Source organism: Montipora foliosa, chromosome 1 (assembly GCF_036669935.1).
Source record: "Montipora foliosa isolate CH-2021 chromosome 1, ASM3666993v2, whole genome shotgun sequence".
In the NCBI taxonomy this organism is placed as follows: Eukaryota; Metazoa; Cnidaria; class Anthozoa; order Scleractinia; family Acroporidae; genus Montipora; species Montipora foliosa.
The window spans coordinates 26,314,260-26,334,228 of record NC_090869.1 but is presented as its reverse complement, the minus strand read 5'-3'; the positions used below and the strand labels follow the sequence as shown (position 1 = coordinate 26,334,228).

Below are 19,969 nucleotides of genomic sequence, written 5' to 3'. Positions count from 1 at the left end.
GCTTCGAGGCTTTTTTCGATATGTAATCAATATGCTCGCTCCACTTTAAATAATAATACCGAGTAGTTTAAAAGCTAAGCCTTTTAGCGAATCTCTTGGCACTTCCTGATTGCATGGGAAAATGCTTTCCGAATTATCGTCAGTAATCTTGGTATTAACAAAAATAAATGATATCCTTACGGCTGACGCTGCGGCTGTACGGTAAAAATATGAGTTGCATGACCAATGAGGGTGCAATGATGGAGCAATGATGGCACAGTCGGTTAGTGCGCGGCCTTGGTGCAAGAGGTCCTGAGTTCGATTCCCGGATCTCGCATCCTTGTTTCGACTTCTTTCCTTTCCATGTAGCTAAGTAGCTTTAAATACCCGTAAAACGGAGCACTGATGGAGAGGGGGGAGTAAAATGAGCGCACCGTCGACCTCAGGTTTGTCAGTTGAATTACTGTTACGAGTTATCGACGTTAAATACGGTTACTTTACTTTCCTTTACTTTTTAGTTGATATCTTTAACCTTTAAGTTCATTAAATTGCTCTTGACAAGTTCCTTTTTAATAATTACTACTACTCGATGCTACACTCGTATCTCTTTTCCACATTTACCGCTCGCCTGCTGCACAAATTTCAACTGACACCCTTGCTCATTCATAAAACTTAAGCAATTCCACGTGAATCCCTGTTCAATATGCCGGTCACGTGGCACATAAAAAAGGAGGCATCTAATAATAGCAATGACTAGAACTAGGTTGCTGACCAGTGGTTTTCGTGAAAACAATGGTTTGCTAGGGGTGCTCAGTCTCGCGGGCTCAGAAAACCTGGTTGTGGTCATTGTTATTTAAGGTTTTTCGTATCTAAAATGTGAGTTCTTGTCATATTTCGAACGGGAAAGTATTGTTATATCACATTATCGGTATATCGATATTCGATACACACTACAACACCAGGTCACGTATTTGCCTATGAATGCCGGGTATTGTTATATGCAGGCGCTCTTACAAAACATTGCGAGAAAAGTGGCACGAGAACATTGCAGTGTAACAGCGCCTTTAATCTCTAATTTCAGATTGTTCAACCATAAACTGGCTCTTTGGTTCACCTTTTCCAATCAATCATCTTCACAAATGATATTTTAACCTGAAGAATGAGGCTTTGTCTGCGATTTAAGCAGATAAGAAAAGTAGTCTTCTTGTCAATAGTGAAAGACGCAGTCACGCGCCACCCTGTCTTGGACGCCACTTTAGATCAATTTGCTGAATGACGTACATAAGTGTGAAATAACTCTCTGTAGTACGAAGGTTCTACAAATAAAGTGTACACGAAGTGACTTTTTAGACCCTCCCTCTTGGTTATAATGGCGCTGGAATGTGGTCTCGAACCATGGTAATGAAATGATGAGGGAATGCTCTATTGTTCGCTGAGGACGGCAGAAGAGAAAATTAGATTACATCAATTTGAAAATACTTGACTTACATTTCAGCAATTAGCTGTGACCCAGGTTAAGTGTTAAATGCTTTTGTTTGAGTTTTTTCGACATTGTATGGTGTAATTCTAAGTGACAGCGTTGAAATGTTGAGAACCACCAATGGTCCTTTGCTTGGGTGGCCGATCAACAACATTGACATTCCAAGCATTCCAAAAAATGGAAACCTCGGTTGGAAATGACAAAGCACCCGAATGACCGATTTACATGTAAAATCATTTAATTAATCAAATCTTGTCATATAATTGCATCAATGGATTCCCGTTTGCGGGATTCGAATATTAATGTATCATTGTTATCGTAAGGCTAGTAGCTTTAAGGCCTCATGGGCTATTTGCATATGGATTACGAATATTGTCACGTGCCGTGTTTACAGAGAATGCCGCTGAAAGAACACGATAGTGGCCGGGTATTCTACATTTTATATTCGAACTAGGTTTTGCATCCATCTCTTACGAAAAAAAACTTTTAAAAGCGACATAAACTGTTCTGTGACTGACTCTTTGACGTTCGATAAAATTAAAGGTTACCAAATATTAAGGTAAATGGTAATTTTTTTCCTCAAGCCAAGCGACGCAAGAATATAAGGCACAAGCAGCACAACGCAAACCCAACAGCGATTTTGCTCATTGAGAAGAAAATTTATGCTTTTAATGTGCGTACGCTTGCGTCGCTTGTAAAAATAAGCCTTGTTAGAGTCACTCCTACATTTTTCTTCTATTAATTGCATGCTTAACTTTCGATGAATTATTTCGTAACATATTACATAAGTACGTTGTACTTTAAACTTGTTAAATACGCAGGGACTTTATTCTGTGACTATTTTGAAAGACACATTGCTTTCAGATTAAAATCGACACTAAATTGATCAAAGTAGGGAGTCTGGACTTTGGACACATTATGTGAAGTCTCCTTTGAAGTAGAACGTCTTAGATCGAGTGGAATAAAATAACGACTTCCATAAACAATACACTGAGTTTAAAGTTTACAGTCCAGATAAAGAAACTGTTTCAGTTTTAGTGATAAAGGTCAGTTTGTTTGTTTCATTTTGTAACTTGAATCATATTCAACCAAAGTTCACATTCTAGTGCGGTGATGGCGTTCACAATTAAATCCAAATGAAAATTAATTATTTCAGTAACAAAGTTCAGATTGCTTGCTTTTTAAACGAATAGGGACCACTTTTTCCGATCTTCAGTCATATGCGCTCATATATCACGCAAGAAGCAAACATTAACCCCTTTTCTCCACTGAGTGATCCCATTCAATTCGTCTTTTTCTTTATGTATCATATTAAAGATAGCGAGCGGTAACTAAATTCATCTGCATCCCCAACGAATTTCAGTCTGGATAACCAGCCGCTCTTCAGAAAGTGAGCCAGCTACGCAAATCTTCCCCAACCTCAGTAACTCTGTGTTATGTTTCTGCGCCACTGTCCTCTGCACGCCATTCTTGTTATGTTCGGCTGATACTCCCTTAATTTACCGCTTCGCACTCTCCTTTCTTACTAAGGAGGGGACAAGTGATTTTAGAGTATATAGATATTTTAACTGCTGGATACATGAAATGAAAGTCAGGTAGATCATTTAGGCAAAATTAGAAGTTGCGAGGAGGCCCGAAATGAAATCCAAGTTTGGAGGAAGTGAAAGCCAGGCGGATCATCGCAAACTGTTGTTTACTAACTGCAATCATCTCCATGACGGGACAATTGTATGTAATTCTGAAAATAGCCACAATATTCAGTAGACCAGTTTACTATTCATCAATAAAAAAGGGACTTTTTTCATAGTATCTACAGCATTCCTTTTTCCCTTTCAGTTTTCGGGAATCGTTAAGAGCTCTTGTTGTATTTCACAGGCCTATTTCTGCATCAGTTTAGCAAAACTCTCTGAATCACGAAAACTTGGAGCAAATCCGCCAGATTCAGGAACTGAGATAGGAAGCAAATATGAGAATAGAAAAGAAGGAAAGAGATAAATGATAGAGGAGGGGAAGAAAAGAGGAATGAATATCAAAGCAAAGTGAAGGGCGAAAGAGCCAGTCTGGCCGCGCGAAAATTGGGGCGAGAGTAATAAAATTAGGTGGGAGGGGTAAGGAATAACGATTAGAAAAGCAAATAATAGAAAAAGAACAAAGATCAAGCGTTAGGCAAAATTTCAGTTGCGTTTTTTATTTTCTCTTCATTGAAAGGTGTTGGTCAAAACATGCATACACAAAGCATTAACGAAAGTGCAAATTAGCCCAAGAATATGAAATTGCTGGATAATGTCTCGGTTGCTTATATGCGAGTAACAGAACGAAGAATTCAAGATTACGAAGTGGCAATAAAACAATATGAGTCAAACGGTGCTTTCATTGCGAAACTCTAGATACTGTATCTTCTGTTTGCCTGTCCAAAAAACTAACTATCCAAAATGAATTTCGTTGAAAGTGGTCATTAAAGCCTGGTTTTCACAAGCGACGCAAGCATAAGCATACGCAAACTCAGTAGCTTGTTGTTCATTGGCGCCTTTTGTCAGAACAATACTGAGACACTAATGAACAACAAGTAAATGCGCTTGCGTCTATTACTTGTGATTATGCTTGCCTCGCTAGTGAAAACCAGGCCTAACAGGGTGGCGCTATGGGTAACAATGGCGACCGATTTGATATTCTATTGTATTTATGTTAATTAGACCTACTGGCCTCATTTTGGTTAACATATTCTTTTGAATTTTGCCCATTGCAGCGAGGCTAGAAAGGCTTATCAGTTATAAAACAAAAGAATATTTTATCGGGCCGCCATTATGGAAAAGGTCTATAGCAGACGTCCATAGCCTAGAAGTCTCGATCTATGATGGATTTTAGTCCATAAGTTTTCGGTATTATCTATTTTTCGCACGGGTACTGCTAGATTTTGGAGGCAAAAAAAAAAAAACTTGGCGGTACTGTTTTCCTTCAAGGCACAGGTAAACAGCTTCAACACTTACTTCAACATCCATTCGATTTTGTTGAGAAGCGATGTTGAAACTATTTGCACACCCCCCCCCCCCCCCCCCCCCACCCACCCACCTTTGCAACCTTGTTGAAACATGCTGAAACGAAGTTGAATCGATGTTGAATGAGTTTAAAAGCATTTAAACTTTGCTTCAACAACCATTCAACATGTATTTTGTTTTCGCGAAGGTTAAATTAAGTTGAAGTCGCTTGCCGGGCACTAATCGGTCTCCAAATAACGTATCCATATCCGTATCCATAGTAACAATCACGGCTGCAGCCTTGGACTGATGTTCAATCAAATGTTGAATGGTACTGATGTTGAAACGGTTTGCCCCACTCCAACAGCCAACGTCGTTCAACAAGATCGAACAGATGTTGAAGCAAATTAATGTTAAAGTCGTTTGCCGGGGCCTTTAGACGAACTTGAACAATTTTGTGTGCAAGGGCCAACTGGATGAAGCAAAGGTGCCGATTCCTGCTGGATCTAAGTAGCAGATTTATATTTATGATAGAGCAAGGTTGGCTATACTGCTGAGGCTAGTATCTTTTTCCTATACAATATTTCGTCAGGTACGGCCTGACTTCTTCAGGGAGCAATTTATTTTACCGTTACAAATTAAAATACAAGCTATAGAGAGAAAACAAATGTAACGGATATGACAGAAAAACGTTATGATAGATAAATTGAACCTTACGACGCCTGCTCACTCCTCGAGCTAACATGAATGCACCAATTAGAGACGCTTTTGATTGTTCTTCACGAAAACCAATGAGAAGACACTTTGCTTCAGGGATCCCAAGAGCTCTTCTCTCCCTCAGTCAAGAGGAGAGCTCTGGGGTCGAGATTGGTTAAAACAGTGAAAATGCCGGGAAAATGTTTTGAAGGCAATTAATTTTTTTTGGCAGATAATAGACCACTTTCATAAATGGCGACTACATTTACATTATTTTGTATGTATGTTAATTACACCTACTGCCCTCATTTTGAAACAAAAATTCTTTTGAATTTGCTGGTCGTAGCGAGGCTGGAAAGGATTATTAGCATTAAAACCAAAGAACATTTTCTTTGGCCGTCATTATGAAAGAGGTCTATTGGCCCGGCAGGGTCTTTAAACTCTAGGAGATATTCTCGGAGTCCCTTCGTAGGTATGGTGATTTGTTGTTATATCTTAAGATAATCTCAGTTGATCACAACAAGGCGTGCATTGTGGTCTCGGGTAAAACTTTCTAGGCGCGCAAGGTATTCTTGGGAGGCTACCTCGACAACGAGGTGAGGCGAAGCAGATTTTCAGTGCGTCAGGTGGGTGGGTTGTTTTGTGACATTTCTTTTGAATCATCAAGTTAAACAAAAAGAACAGCTTTAAAACACGGCCTTAAAATATCCAAAATAATACTTCATTACTCAGGCGCAAAATGGACAGACTTGATAAAAGCACACTTGAAGGCTCGACAGACTCGATTAACAAACATTTCTGTGGAGCAATGCATTTTGGTCGCTGCGCAAGGCATTCTGGTAAAAATTATGGTAAAAAGTCAGCAAGGTCAAGAACATCGAGATTTTGCACAGATTTGTCTTACATGATTATAACCTTTATAGAACACCTTCATAAATGGCAACCACTTTTACATTAATTAGGATAGTACGCGCACTGTCATTGGTCAATAGTTGTGTTTAGATGAGAGTATGTAAACACGGCTTTGACATCACTTACCTGCGATCAAGCTCTATTTTTGTTTCACGTGGTACGTACTGTGGAGTTATCGAAAAGAAAAAACCCAATTTTAGCGAGCGACGACACGAGAGAACATATGGGCGAAGCTAAAAATGGGCCTGATCGCAGGTTATGACATCACACGAATTTTGATTGGTTATGTGTTGTCAGACGTGCTTTTCCATTGGCTGGTAGAAAATATGAGTGTGTATCAAGAAAATCTGTTTCAATCAAGAAGTAAAAAACCAGCATTTTCCTTCATTTATCGAAGTATTTTTCAGATATATTGTATAATAGAGACTCGGGGAGTTTGCGTCGAGGATTTGCGTAACTGTCTCGAATTTTCCCAACTCCCCCTCGTGTTTAGATGAGGCTATGTAAACACGGAAAAGTCCTCTATTGCTTAATTAAGTATTTATGTTAATTAGACTTGCTTCCCTCATTTTGAAACAACTATTCTTTTGAAGTTTGCTCGTCGTAGACAAGACAAAAGAATATTAAATTTGGCCGCCATTATCAAAGAGGTCTATTTACGTGTCTTCCGTTCTAGTTTACAATGAAACTAACTGGGTTCACCTATCACCTATCTAAAATGCTAAATAAATATTTTTTTTTTACTTAAACTCAATCCCGTCTCTGTCACCATAAGTTCATTGATAACTAACTAAATTCCGTCCCATTCTTCCCAGTATCGTTGAACTACTTATTACACAAATACAGTGTTGAAGCATATTTCATAATATTTTAAACTATATTTTCATGATCGTTTTATTGTATGCAAAGTATTCTAATGCACCGTGCTTAAGAACTTAGATAAGAAATTGAAACGTGCAAACCAAATTAAGTGTCGTAAACACCCTCGTCCATCTCAATTAATTTAAGTAACTTTCCCACAAAAAAAATCCTTAGGCAAAAGCCGAATTTCCGCCGATGTTGTTGGAGACACGAGGACCGTCTCAGCGGCTCTTTCTTATAAAGTTGTAATACCGACCATGTTAGTCATCTTAACGTCATTATCTGTAGTGTTAGTTTTCCCGCGGTTAGCCCGCGCGGGTTAGTGTAAAGGACCGCGGAAACTTCGGTTTCCGTTGCCATCAATTTATCCAACAATTTAATTAACTCAAGCTTTTCCGCCTTGGTTGCTGAGAGTGTTAGGATCACGTTTGTGTAACTTTTCAAGATTTTTGGCCAATCATAGCTCAGCGGGAGCATATGTTAACGCCAGTTTTTAGTAGTTTGAAAGAGAGCTAAAGAGAGTTGGCTGCCTGAAACGGCAGAGTACTGAAGTTCCATGCCAGAATAACCTATGAAGAAGTTAAAACGCTGAAGCTGTGTCTACAAATATGTCCCGTAACAACAGTAACGATCCTTATAAAATACATCGGTAATTCATGATGGGAAAAGAAAAGAAATGCTTTATTAATCAATGTATATCTGATACAGATTTCTCTTCATTTACATAAACATTTCTTTCTGTTTTCCCTGTTAAAATGTCGTGAATCACCAAAAATACCTAGTGTATATTAGCACTTAAATGCTGACGTTTAATAAGTCATATACAATATTTGCGTCAGATCTGTATCACACTTACAAACTCGAGGCGAAGCCAAGAGTTTGTGATTGTGATACAGTTGTACATATTACTTACATTTGTTTGATATTACATTCCACTGGGTTTTTTACATTCCGCCTTACATGGCATTTCAATGCTCTTAACTTATGACTTCTTTAGCTTGGGCCAAATAAAAGGACCTGCCATTTACCTTAAGCTATGCTTGCCATACGAAGTGGTGTTGTAACTTATAATTACTCGTATATACGTGTTTCCACCAAAAAGGTGTGAAATTAGGACTGTCCTGTAGTCTGAGATTTCGTAACGTTGGAAGATTTGCTCTTTTGAGAAGCACTTCATAAGGACTACTTTTTTCACAGTGGATAGCCCCTCTTGCAATCGTTTAAGTTTTCTTGAAATTGTCCGACGATCGAAAGTTATGCCATGTTATATGACTATATGTGATTTTAGGAAGAATACAGGCTCGATATATTCTTAACCTAGCTGACGGTGTCGGTATCAAATTTGACTCTCCATAAGGACCCCTACCTTTTTTGCACCATTACAACAAATGTTCTTGATATGATTGGTGAAATAGAAAATGGTTTGAATGCAGGAGTTACGTACCTCGATAGAGTGTGGTTGTCAAGGTGCCGGAAAGTGAGCAGTGGCTGACGTTTCGTCAACCAAAGAGGAATTAGAATTTATCTTCAGCCGGAGTCAAGTGACGGAAATTCAAGTGAATGAAGTGATGCTCTGATCTGTGTTGTGATTGGTAGTGGAACAAGTAACGTGATTGGTTGTGAGGATGGCGAGTGATCGATGATACCAGTCGACCCATAGTCTCGTTCTGGGGATCTCCGACTTACCATCTCTACCCTGAAACAGAAATGAGCATTTGAGATTTTAGTATGAGTAAATCCTCAAATATAGAAAAAAAGAGGAACAGCCTCTAACAAAATACAAGCACACACTACCCTTCTGACATATAAGACAGACTATTGGACCAAACATCTTACAATCCCACGACACACAAAGCGACCACTATAGGAACCTTAACGAGGCAAACACAAATAGTTTGTGACTCAAACGACAGTTTAGCAAACGAAACTAAGTACTTACCCCCTTTAATTCCGAAGGAAGACAAACCGGCATCAACTTTCTCCTCACTTTGTTTATACAAAATGAACAGGAACGGTTTGAAGAATTTCAGTGTGGATATAGGGCTTTAAAAAGGGTTAATTAAAGAACGTTTTTGGGAAGAACAACTATAGCACAGATTTCGTCAAACGCAACACATACACCAGACAAAACGACAACAGTCCTACCACCTCAACCGTTACCACAGCGAACATAAAAGAGACTTCTGAAAGTATCGCACGCATACTACAACCTCAGCTTACAACAAACGCCTTGCCCAGAGGCCTATAACGACTTTACGACGCTTAGTAACTAATCAAAGACAACGACTACCCCAAGGGCAGACAGGAAGCAACAGTATACAATACCACATTGTGCGGTTGCCAGGCCACTTACACTGGTAAAACCGGCAGGAACCTAAACATACGAGTTACAGCCGAAATACAAACAATGATGATCAACAACACTGGCGGATGAGGCCAGGTTGACAGTATTCCCACCACTTTGTTGTTAACCAAAGCCATCTCCCCATCAGTCCACAAGCTTCACAAAAAGAGTTTCGCAAATGTTTTTCTTTCGATAAGCAGAAAGGTTGTTGCTGCTTGCTTGCTTTTCTCGCTTCACAGGAATGAAACAGATGTCTGGTTGGGAAAACTAGTCAGTGGTTGGCGATGGCCTGGGCGAAAGGACAACCAGAGACCTCAAAAGTCCGGTCCAGCTTTCGCGCTGCCACTTTAATCGAAAAGTTTAGTACACCAAACTTTCCTCCTTCGTAGGCTTAGCTTGGATTCAATGGAACCACGCTTTCCGGCCAATAGGGTTTTTTAAACGCTGTTCTGTTTATTCGGAATGTTACTTTCTAAACACGGATCCACGTGTTGCAAGCTTCAAATGTCAACGTGTTGAAATGAAGGTTAGTTAATACGGGGTAGTCAGTGACGTCCTTTGAAAATTTGTCACATTATAACACCACTTCCAGATGCTCGTAATTCCAATGATTTTTGATTCTCCGGTGTTTTGGTTTACTCAAACATAGCTTTGTCAAACGTATTTTAGTATTTAAACGGTAGATATAGGCATACTTTTATCCCCTAAAAATGTTTCATCTGTTCTCATTTCCTATCTGAAAGTCTAGAGATCCGAAAATTATAGGGATCAAAATTTACCTTTTCGAAAATTTCAGCCAGAAAAAAGGCTCCCGAAAATTCTAGGTGACCTTTTTAAGGTAAAAATCCGTTTAAAATGGGCAATTATACCATTTTTCAGATGTTCGAAAATCCTTGGAGAGGCAGGCAAGCAAGAAGTTTTGCAACAGATGATCCGTAAATTCTAGATCTCAAATCGTCTTCCGAGCAGATATTTTCAGAAAATTGACGTCGGGTGCCCCTGTTCAGTGAGTTTTCTGGCATTGATGCTCTGGATACTGGCCTGTGCTTAGCCTCCAAGCCTGCTCTCCCTGCTAGCAGGCTAGCCTGGGTACGTGTGCTACTGCTTTGCTCGGTTTGGTGGAATTTGAGATCTACGGCAAAACACGTAGGAAAACTTGAATCGTCAAGTGTTTACGTTGATTTAAAATTCAGTTACAACTCTTTAATTATTAATTAAATGAAAATGGTAGGGCTTTATAAATAAACTGAGTGCTATATCGATTATGAAGTGACGACTGGGTTGACCGCTAAGATCCCAAAGCCTAAAAACCAGGCCTACAATAGGTCGTCTTTGTTTTCACGGACACCTGTGACGATTAGACTTGCACTAAAACTTGTCACTTGTCACGTTTGTGACTATAAACCGCTCGTAATTGCTTAGTATTCGAAACTGTACCTGAAGCCCTTGCTACATTCTTTTTTTTTTTCGGTTTACCCTTGCATAAATATCGGCCAACATGGCTTAGCGTGAGTCAACTACCTTTTACTGGTATTCTTAGCGTTTGCTCCTCAAAACCGCTACAAGTAGTACGCGGCTCAACATCTTGCAACATTTGTTACTCAACAAATGTGCAACATTTGTTACTCAACAAATGTTGAACAATGTTGCACAAACGTGTTGAACGGAATAGAGCTGGTCTCTATTTTCGTTCAACGTCGTTCAACAACATTAAACGTGTGAATGGCATATTTCAACATTCAACATGCCGGACACGACACACTGTTCAACATTTGTTGAACAAGAGCTGCAACATTTGTTGATTAACAAATGTTGAACCGTGTATCATCGGCTTAAGAGTTGTTTCATGCTGTTCTTGTTTCTAATACAAAGTTTTTGCTTGTCTCTTGTAATTATATTGATTTCTCGTTTGTCAAATAAACTCGCTTTGTCTGTGGAACTATTGCAATAAATGTATGCCATTCCATAACAACAGCACGAGGCTACGCAAGGATAACTGAACTAAGTCTGCTGGTACATAAATGCAGCCAGTCCTTTGATCTCCTAGGCGTGGCGAATGGTACCTCCAAAATCTTGGCACTCGCAAACTTTTCATCCGATATCGAAATCTCGACAGCCTTTACGAAGAGTCTCAAAGTCTCGTTTATATTGCATTTATCTCGGTATGAAGTCTTGCGTCTTGCGTCAGCTAAACTGTCCCCTAATGTAGCTCACTCTAATTCCGCACCTCCTTCCGGCTCTTTTCGCTGTGGCAAAAACTGCGCCACTACCTGTCCTTACATTTTCCATGGACTAACCAACTACACATTCTTCTCTACTGGCGAAACGCGCTCCATTAATTCCCACATAACTTGCGAAACTAAAAACCTTATCTACATGATTCAATGCAACAGATGCCATGTACAGTACATAGAAGAAACTAAACGACGTTTAAAAGACCGTTTTAATGAATACCGCCGCACTTTAGATAACGCCAACACCAAATCCAAACCTACTACAGTCGCAGAACATTTCCTCTCTTCTCCCCACAACTTTTCTAAGGACATGCTATTAATTTCTATTGAAAAAATATTTTCTAACAGAGACTCGATCCGTAAGGCCAGGGAAGCTTTTTTAATTTCAAAAGGCAGGACAATTGATCCCAACGGTCTTAATATCCGCGAAGAAACGTATTAGATTTCAATTTATTATTTACAGTGATTTCCGTTATTTTCCCGTTACTCTTAGTATTTGAATTCAAAATCGTTGTAACTGCCATGTTTTATCACATTCTTTCCAGTATTACGTCAACATCCATTTACTATATATATATATATATGTACGTAGAAGCAATTCAATGTAAACTCTCATTGTACCTGAAGTAGGCTGGTTTGGCCAGCTGAAATATAGTACACCACTAAAATCAAATCTACGTTGTATCGGATCTTGCTTAAAATATTTTGCGTCTTGTGGTCTCGGTCTCGGATTCTCAAACGAGGGTCTCGGCGTCTAGGCGAGTCTCGGATTTTACCATTCGTCACCCCGATCTCCTGTCAGGCCATCCCCCTTTTTTTTTTTGTTTAGCGTCGAATGCGTTTCCTGATATTGGGTCGGTCGGTCGGATTGAAAAAAAAACCTAAAAAAAAAAAAAATAATAAGCAGCTTCCGAATCGGAGGCCTGGTATCCCAGCATCATAGCTTTGGAGCCAGGAAAACAACAAGACGTGAACCCAAAATCAATATGGCGGAAAAGTTGGTGAATGTTGTTGCAAAATTAAGAAAGCGTGGGAAAAAGGATCAACCACCGAAACTCCTATGCGACATAAAAATGCTTTAAAAAGTGTCGTTACCTTTTTTTGAAAATGCCAAAAATTTGGGTCGGTCGGACGACGCTAAACGGAGAAAAAAAAGGGGATGGCCTGAGCAAGAAAAAAACTTAAGTATTCAATGTTCGTCTATAGTCCTTTGTTTTTGTATTCTAGCATCAAACTGAGTTATCTGAGATGAAAGCCATTCTTTGATAAGTGTTCTCCACTTCAAGTGGAAAGTATCACTTAATTTGATTTGATTGTTTTTCATTCCTTTTCTGCCATCTTCAAATTTCGTTTAAACGAAATCGGATAAATTATTGATAAGGGCTATGACCGAGGGGCCGAGTGGATTATCTTCGGTACTGCGAACAAAATGTCTCGAAGGTTAAAATATCAAAGTATCAGTCAAGCGAACTTTGAAAACAAAATGAAGCTCTGGAATTAGGACAGAAAACAAGGTAACACCACTCTGGCAAAGATTCATCGCGGCCGCAGATTTTTGAATGAAGTTTCAGTCAATGCTCTTGCAAAGTTTGCAACATTTCCTATTCGGAAATTTTACCCGAGCGTGGTTGTTTTTATTTTCGCCGCTTCCTCATCAATGATAATTGTAAGCACAATGGAACATACTTACACGGCATACATCCTTTGAAACCACAAGTACATGCTAGTATCCTCAAACTTCGGTCCTATGCTTCCAAAGCGACTTTCGAACGCATTTCAACTACTAGTTTAGTAAGATGAAAGATTTGGGACAACAACGACAACAACGATAATTATGTTTAAAAGTAATATTGACAAAAGCCATGTGTATAAAAAAATTTAAATAGCTAAATTAGAAACCTGCTTTTATAAACAAATTGAGCACACAATACGAGTGAATAGATAAAATCTAGGAAGCGACTAAACTGACTGAGTGATGAAATCAAAATCAATGAGTCTGTCCTTCTTCAATTGTCACGAAAAAAAAAGCCGTAAATTGGGATATGCAGACAGGGTTCCGTAAGATGGCACCTCTTCGAGTTTGTTAAGAAAGTACGAATTGAAAAGAAGAAGACGTTTTCAGAGAGAATTGATTTAAATATTAGTAAAAGTGTTTACAGTGAATTAGGCCCTCTGCAACTGAAAAAGCAATGAAGTAATCGATTTACAAATCATCTAAAGGCATTCTTATTGAAAGTGTTCTCCTTTTAGCTGAAGTTATAATTCATCGATCCAAGCACTCCTGCGTGTTATCTTGCGGTTAGTGTCAGTGTGCGTCACCTCACTGTCATCCGCAATGGCGGATCGTTTTCAGCACTCTTCACCAGAAAAGGAAATATCTTTTTCCAGTTTTGTTTGTTCTTCTACAGTTTACTGTCTCTCGGCGAATTTTTTTTAACAGTGAATCCTTCAACGGTTTTACAAGTTTCAGTTTTCAATACCTTGAAAGTCTACTTCAATGGTTGACTTATTTTGCGAAAGGAAGAACGCTACTGCTCGGTGAAGTCCGTCTACACGAAATAGTTATGGACGTTTTGTTACCGAATACTTGCTGGTCTTTTTTTCAAATTGTGCGATTTACAAAGACCATATTGACAGGTCAAAAATAAAAACACGCCCAAATTTGATTTCTTGCGCCTGTTCTTAAAAGATCTAACTTAAAATAAAAATACCATCAAATAAGTTATCAGTATGCGTGCCTCAGTCTTGGTGACTCGACTTACTTATTTCGCAAAAAAAAAAACACACCCTCTTTATTAAGTACGTCTTCCGGAAAATCAACAAAGTCTTCCCCGGAAATAAGATGAAAAGGTTAGCAGCGCCTATCTCAGTCTGTTTGCTCCGCTAGATACGATATATCATTTATTTACATTATTCAATTACCCTGTTGTCTTTAATATCATCTCCGATAAACTGCACATTTACCTTAACTTTATACGCTGGGCAATTGTACTTACATACAACTATGGCAGCTACTTGGCGTCATAACTTTAGCAGGGATGGAGACTCTGTCCAGTCGTCATAAAGGTTGCTCAGTGTCCGTGGCCAAAAATATCCCCTGCTTTCGCGATTTCCGCCTCAGACATTGTTGGTGATCTACATGATGGTGCTAAGTGCATTTTTATCGTGAGAGCTCGTGGGAGTGAATGTTTTGCGTCAAAGGGTATTGTTGTAGTTGTACTTTGAGCTGCACATGTCTTCCGCATGCCCTAAGAGTGTTTCGTTAGTGTGCCTCATTCTCCATATTTAGCAATAGGGCCTTTGTAGCATCAAGAACACACAGCACACCCTTTTTCAAAACGACACATTCAGGCAGATCGTTAAACGCAGAAGAGTGCATCATCTTGTACACAAAGTTTCAGAGATAACTTTTTCAAACTTTGGGGCGTCAAAGAGAACAGCTCCCATATATCATGTAGGTTGTGGATAACCGATCTGATCGAGTCGAGATCTCCAACACACACAGTATACTGGTATTCTTGGAAAACTTCGCAAGTAACATGTAAGGATCGACGTTCAGTATGTTTCAGCTTTTTACACTTAAGGGTTTTTCGGCATTGAAACCAGAGCACGGGGACAGACTACAAGATCGCAGCTTGCTGTAAAACATGCTGGTATTCTCGTGCTTGTCGCAAATTATATTATGGATGATGTTCTAACTGAAACGAATTCCATAATGTCGCAGAGATTGGCCACTATTCAGTCTCGGAACAATGAACGACTGAGATGATAAATGGGTCGAAATGCCTGATTCAGGTTTACTGGAAACGTTTATCTGTACGAAAACGATTATGCTTTGACCAGTTATCCCTGGAAACGTCTGCCTCGTGGCTTGAAAATGTACGCTTCAAGGATCAGGACTGGATTGTATGCAGGCATTCCCACATTTTGTCGCTGACTGAGTCTCTTATTTAGCCGCCTTTTTAAACGAAAGCGTCGCACTTTTGTAAAACAGAATAAGCTATTTCCTTCATTTTTGGAATCAGAGTCGTGAACATCAGGGCACTGACCAAGGAAAACGTTTCCAATGATCATAATTAGATGGAATCGCCGTTCCTATCTTCCTAGTGCAATGTGTTTCAACAACGAGAAATCCTGCTGTTTGTGCTGCAGAAAACTGGCGGACGGGGGGTACTAAAGAGGTTTCTTTTCTTTTGGGTCGAGTATAGCCTGTAACCATTTGTTATTACCAATCAGTTGCGGAAAAGTGAAAAGAAGGAATAAACGTTAAAAGCATTCGGATGATGATCAGTTGGCCTTATTTCTTATTGAGCCATGTTGCTCGGAAGATCATCAGTTTATTATTCGCGATTGCAGCAATTGCCACCCAACTGCGATATGCTGCATATAGAGTCAGTTATGAGTTTAAATATATTTGTGCTGTTGAGAGGTTTTGAAAAATCGTAAGTTTGTGAGTATGCTATAATCTATGTATGTTGAGATAAACTAACTAAAAAGGCACTGCAGCAAGCTGGGAGTCTATATTTCTTTCAGCAGAGATGAATACACTAAAAAGTCCTGAAGAGTATCCAACATTTTGTGATACTCCTGGAGGTGGAATTAAATTTGTGACAAAATTTATTTTACAGACAAAGTCAGTAGAAAACTGAGATCATAAACCTCGTTTCGTCGCAACTGTTTCGTTGCTATTTTATCCAGACCATCATCGCTAGTGTAGTGTTGCTTGTCGTTGAGGGGCAATTCTGACTGTGTACTGAGAACATGAGTTGCAGTTTTTCAATCAAAAGAGGTGCCTAGTGAAAGATCTGCTGCTATTTCGCAACTGAAAAGCGTTGTCTTTGATACTTAGAAGCAACCCTCTTGGACTGTGGGTTAGCAATCGGTTGCGTGCTGTAGACTTTCAGAAACGTGAGAGAACGAACTCACTGAGCATTTCATTGACGTCAGAGTATCCGATAGCTGACCACGAAAATTTTTACATCCACACTCTTGCGAAAGGTTTATTTTCTTCGTTTGTATCTTGTCATTGATATTCCCAGTGTATGGAGTCATTTGCTCCCGTTTTATACTTGAGATACATTTTTGGGCTAGATGAGTACGTATTCTATACTGACTTTGTACATCGATTGTACGGAGCAGAGATTTTGGTGATGGAATTTCGTCAACAGCCACCGAGTTAGCTCTAGCTTTGTTTGGATAAAAACAGGAAAGACTAGAAGGATCAAAATTGTCTTATCAACATTCTCAAGGGTGAATGGCCGGTCAGATGTATGGGATATGAATGAGGGAGTGCTGATTGCCCAAATAGAAATACGAGAAGACACGCAAATTGTCTGAGTCAAATGTGAAGGATCTGCCATTTTTTCTCATGGCTGTTTCGGATTCTTAACCATTTTCAAAGAGTACAACTGATCCAATAAATGAAACAAAGTTTCCATTTTGTCAAAGTTACTTCTTCCTAAATTTAGAACAACGTTTCTCGATTTTTCGGACAAGCTATGCGAAAAATGTTTAGACGATGTTTCGCTGACTAACGTAAGGACCGGGAAATTACCTGCAGAAGCTTATCTGAGTGTATTTGGAACAAATGGTGACGAAGGGAATGATGAATTTTTTAATTATGCAACAGGCATAATTGGAAAAAGTACTGAAAATGGTGTGGGTATATGTGGTCAGAGATGGTCATGATATGATGGCGAAGAGATTGTTGTTGGCGTAAGCTTAGATCTTGAAAGTTGTGAGAAGCAAAAAGTTTCGAGTATTGTTTGTACTGATGTCGGGCGTATGCTGGTCACAGCCGCTCGTGAAAGTGTGTTTAATGTATGAAATGCCGATGGGTCTTCATGAAAGAGAATAAATGAACTGAGTGTGTTTTCAAGGAGAACTTGCGATTCTCCTCGATCTTAAAATGATGTAACGTTCATCATTGATAGTAGAGTTTCAATTAATCTAATTTCTTTAATAGTTAGTCAGTATTTTCGGTTTTTTAATCTTTTATTTATCTTTTCAATTTCGTCTTTCAACCAACCTACCATTTTATAATTTGCACGAGTAAGGGGAGTTTTCTTTTTCCTTAGTTAAAGGTTGCTAGTCTACTGCTGTTGTTGTTGTTTTTTTACTTCAAACACCTACTTCAAAAAACCACATTATTAAAATGATAAACTAACCATAGGGCTTATACTTCTACAGTTACAGAGGAACCATGACAAAAATGACAAATTTGACAAAAATGACAAAAATGACGTATGTTGTAATTTGACCCAAAGACAGCTGACACAGTCAAGTGGAAAAGTAGGAACAACAGTTAAACTTTAATAAACTTAAATAGAAAAGTAGGCAAACAGGTCTAGTGATCATTGATAATTTTATTCCAAGTTCATTTCAAAGGCGGAAAAGGACGATAGCTTTTGCAGACATAGACGAATTCTGAGCCTTATTTTTGTGAAACTTGACTCGTATTTAACCTAAACGGCTATAGACAAATTAATTTAAGGGATAAATAAGCTGAAAATTAAAATGGATACGTTACATTACTAAGCAAAATTTCGACAACCTCGTTTCCGGGGTCTCTCTTCTCTGAAGGGAGGCAGAGAAGAAAGACCCAGGAAACAAGGTTGAAATTTCTAACTTAATGGCCTTATGTTCATTCCATTTCTTGATTTTGAGGATCTTGGTTCGTAACCATAAATAAACTGCAGTGATTGGTAGACTTCCTAGGATTGAGTAATCGGTAAAAATAACCCTAAGTGACTGATTGACTTTGACTAAACATGTTTTGATTTTTTTGCAGAAGAGGTGGAAAACCACTAAATTCTTGACCATTGAAATTGTGATTTGTTGAATGATTTCAATGACCTTAGAACGAGTTGGTAAAGGGTTCAGAATACAGAGTCCAGGGGCACCCAACGAATGATTTCAGGTAAAATATCTGTTCGGATGTAAGTCGCCTAAATCCTTTCGGAAATTTTCTCGAACACATGCCTTGCCTTGAATTTCGGGCAAAAAAAAAAATTGCCCTAGATTTTCGTAATTTGCGTGCTAGAGGAAAAGTTGTCCTAGACGTTTTCGTAAAATTAGATCGTCAAGATCCCCGAAGATTGTAGAGTCTAATCGGTTATTTTTAAAACATTTGTAACTCGTTAACATGAATGTTGTTAATCCGGCAATCTTGTTTTCGAATTTAGGTCGACACAGAGCGTTTTAGCCGGTCAGGATTCATGTATTTTGTCATAACTCGACGCGTTTTAAGCATTAGGGATTACCTTTACTTAGCTTCAAGCTTCCCCCGGTGGCCTCCGTACTCAATTAACTGCTTTTACCAACCCAATACTGCAGTACGTTTACGAGTACTTGCATAAATTTACTCTTGCGAGTGTGACATGTTTCAATTAGGTGCAACCAGTGTTTTCTGTACGCAAAGAACTCTCAAACATAAGGCATTATTAGCTGGTGGAAGAAGTCACCCTACCTCGCGTTTCGCTCCCCTTGACCAGCGGTCGGCAACCAAGCGTGCGTAAAAGGGAAGACGACTTTGGGTACTGGGTACGACTGGCGCAGGCGCAGAACAGTAACAAATACTGTTCACACATTTTTCTTAGTATCCAATCACCTTTCTGTCGCCCACTTCCGCTTTGCATCAAGCGCTTGAGCCAGAAGGGAAAAAAAAGGACCGATCTAAACCGGCCTTGTATTTTTAACAGGTTTTCTTAAAATGTGCATAAAATAAAAAGGTTGTTGACGTTGGGTCAAAAATGAAGGTCACATTCTACAGGTCAAGGGTAGACGTCCCTGCTTCACTGATGAACAACTAAGCCAAGAGATTCCCCCACTTTTCGTGGAGTGATTAGGGCCAGGAGGCAGTTTTAGTGTTGTTTGTTTATACGGTATAGCACAGTTACCTGTAGACTGTTCGCACCTATGGAATGTGACCTGAAGTTTAGACCCGCCGGGTTGCTTGCTTTAGGATAGTTTTGCGACTATTAAACGGTGGTTTTCAACATCTTGTGAGGGTGTCCCCCTTAAATTAATTAAAGGGCATTCTAACTCGATCAAATCAAGATGAAGCGTTTGTTAAAACATATGAAGGTATATGTATGACAAAATTCAATTCACAGAAATGGCAATACAATTAGTCGAATCAGACATTCAACAAGTCAAATTTGACAAGAAGAAAGCTACTAAAGGCGAAAAGCATTAATATACGTAAAGGCATCGTATACGGAAAGGCATCGTACACAAAGGCATCGTACGGAAAGGCATCGTACATGAAAAAATAGAATTCGAATCCAGGGCTCACTCGGGTTCTTGTGACAACTTGTTTGTTTGTCCCCACGGGACATCTTTATTCAGTACTTAAGGCGTGCCTTAAGAGAGATTTTACAGCAAGTGAGCAATGGAATCGAGAACGATTGTATTTCTTTCCGCTTAGAGCAAATAATCGAGGTCCTTTTAAGATCGACAAGTGTTTTCCAAGATGGCGGACAACTTC

The 19,969-nt window shown here is 39.2% G+C and overlaps 1 protein-coding gene across 1 annotated transcript in view; it reads right to left on the bottom strand.

Annotated features, from left to right (window-relative positions):
* The window catches only part of LOC137995236 (hepatocyte nuclear factor 4-gamma-like), a 44,328-nt gene extending 26,587 nt beyond the window's left edge, over positions 1–17,741 (bottom strand). The window contains exon 1 of the mRNA XM_068840828.1: positions 14,478–17,741. The gene's annotated coding sequence lies outside the window, so the exon portion shown is untranslated. The remainder of the gene's footprint in view (positions 1–14,477) is intronic.
* Between the last annotated feature and the right edge of the window lie 2,228 nt (positions 17,742–19,969).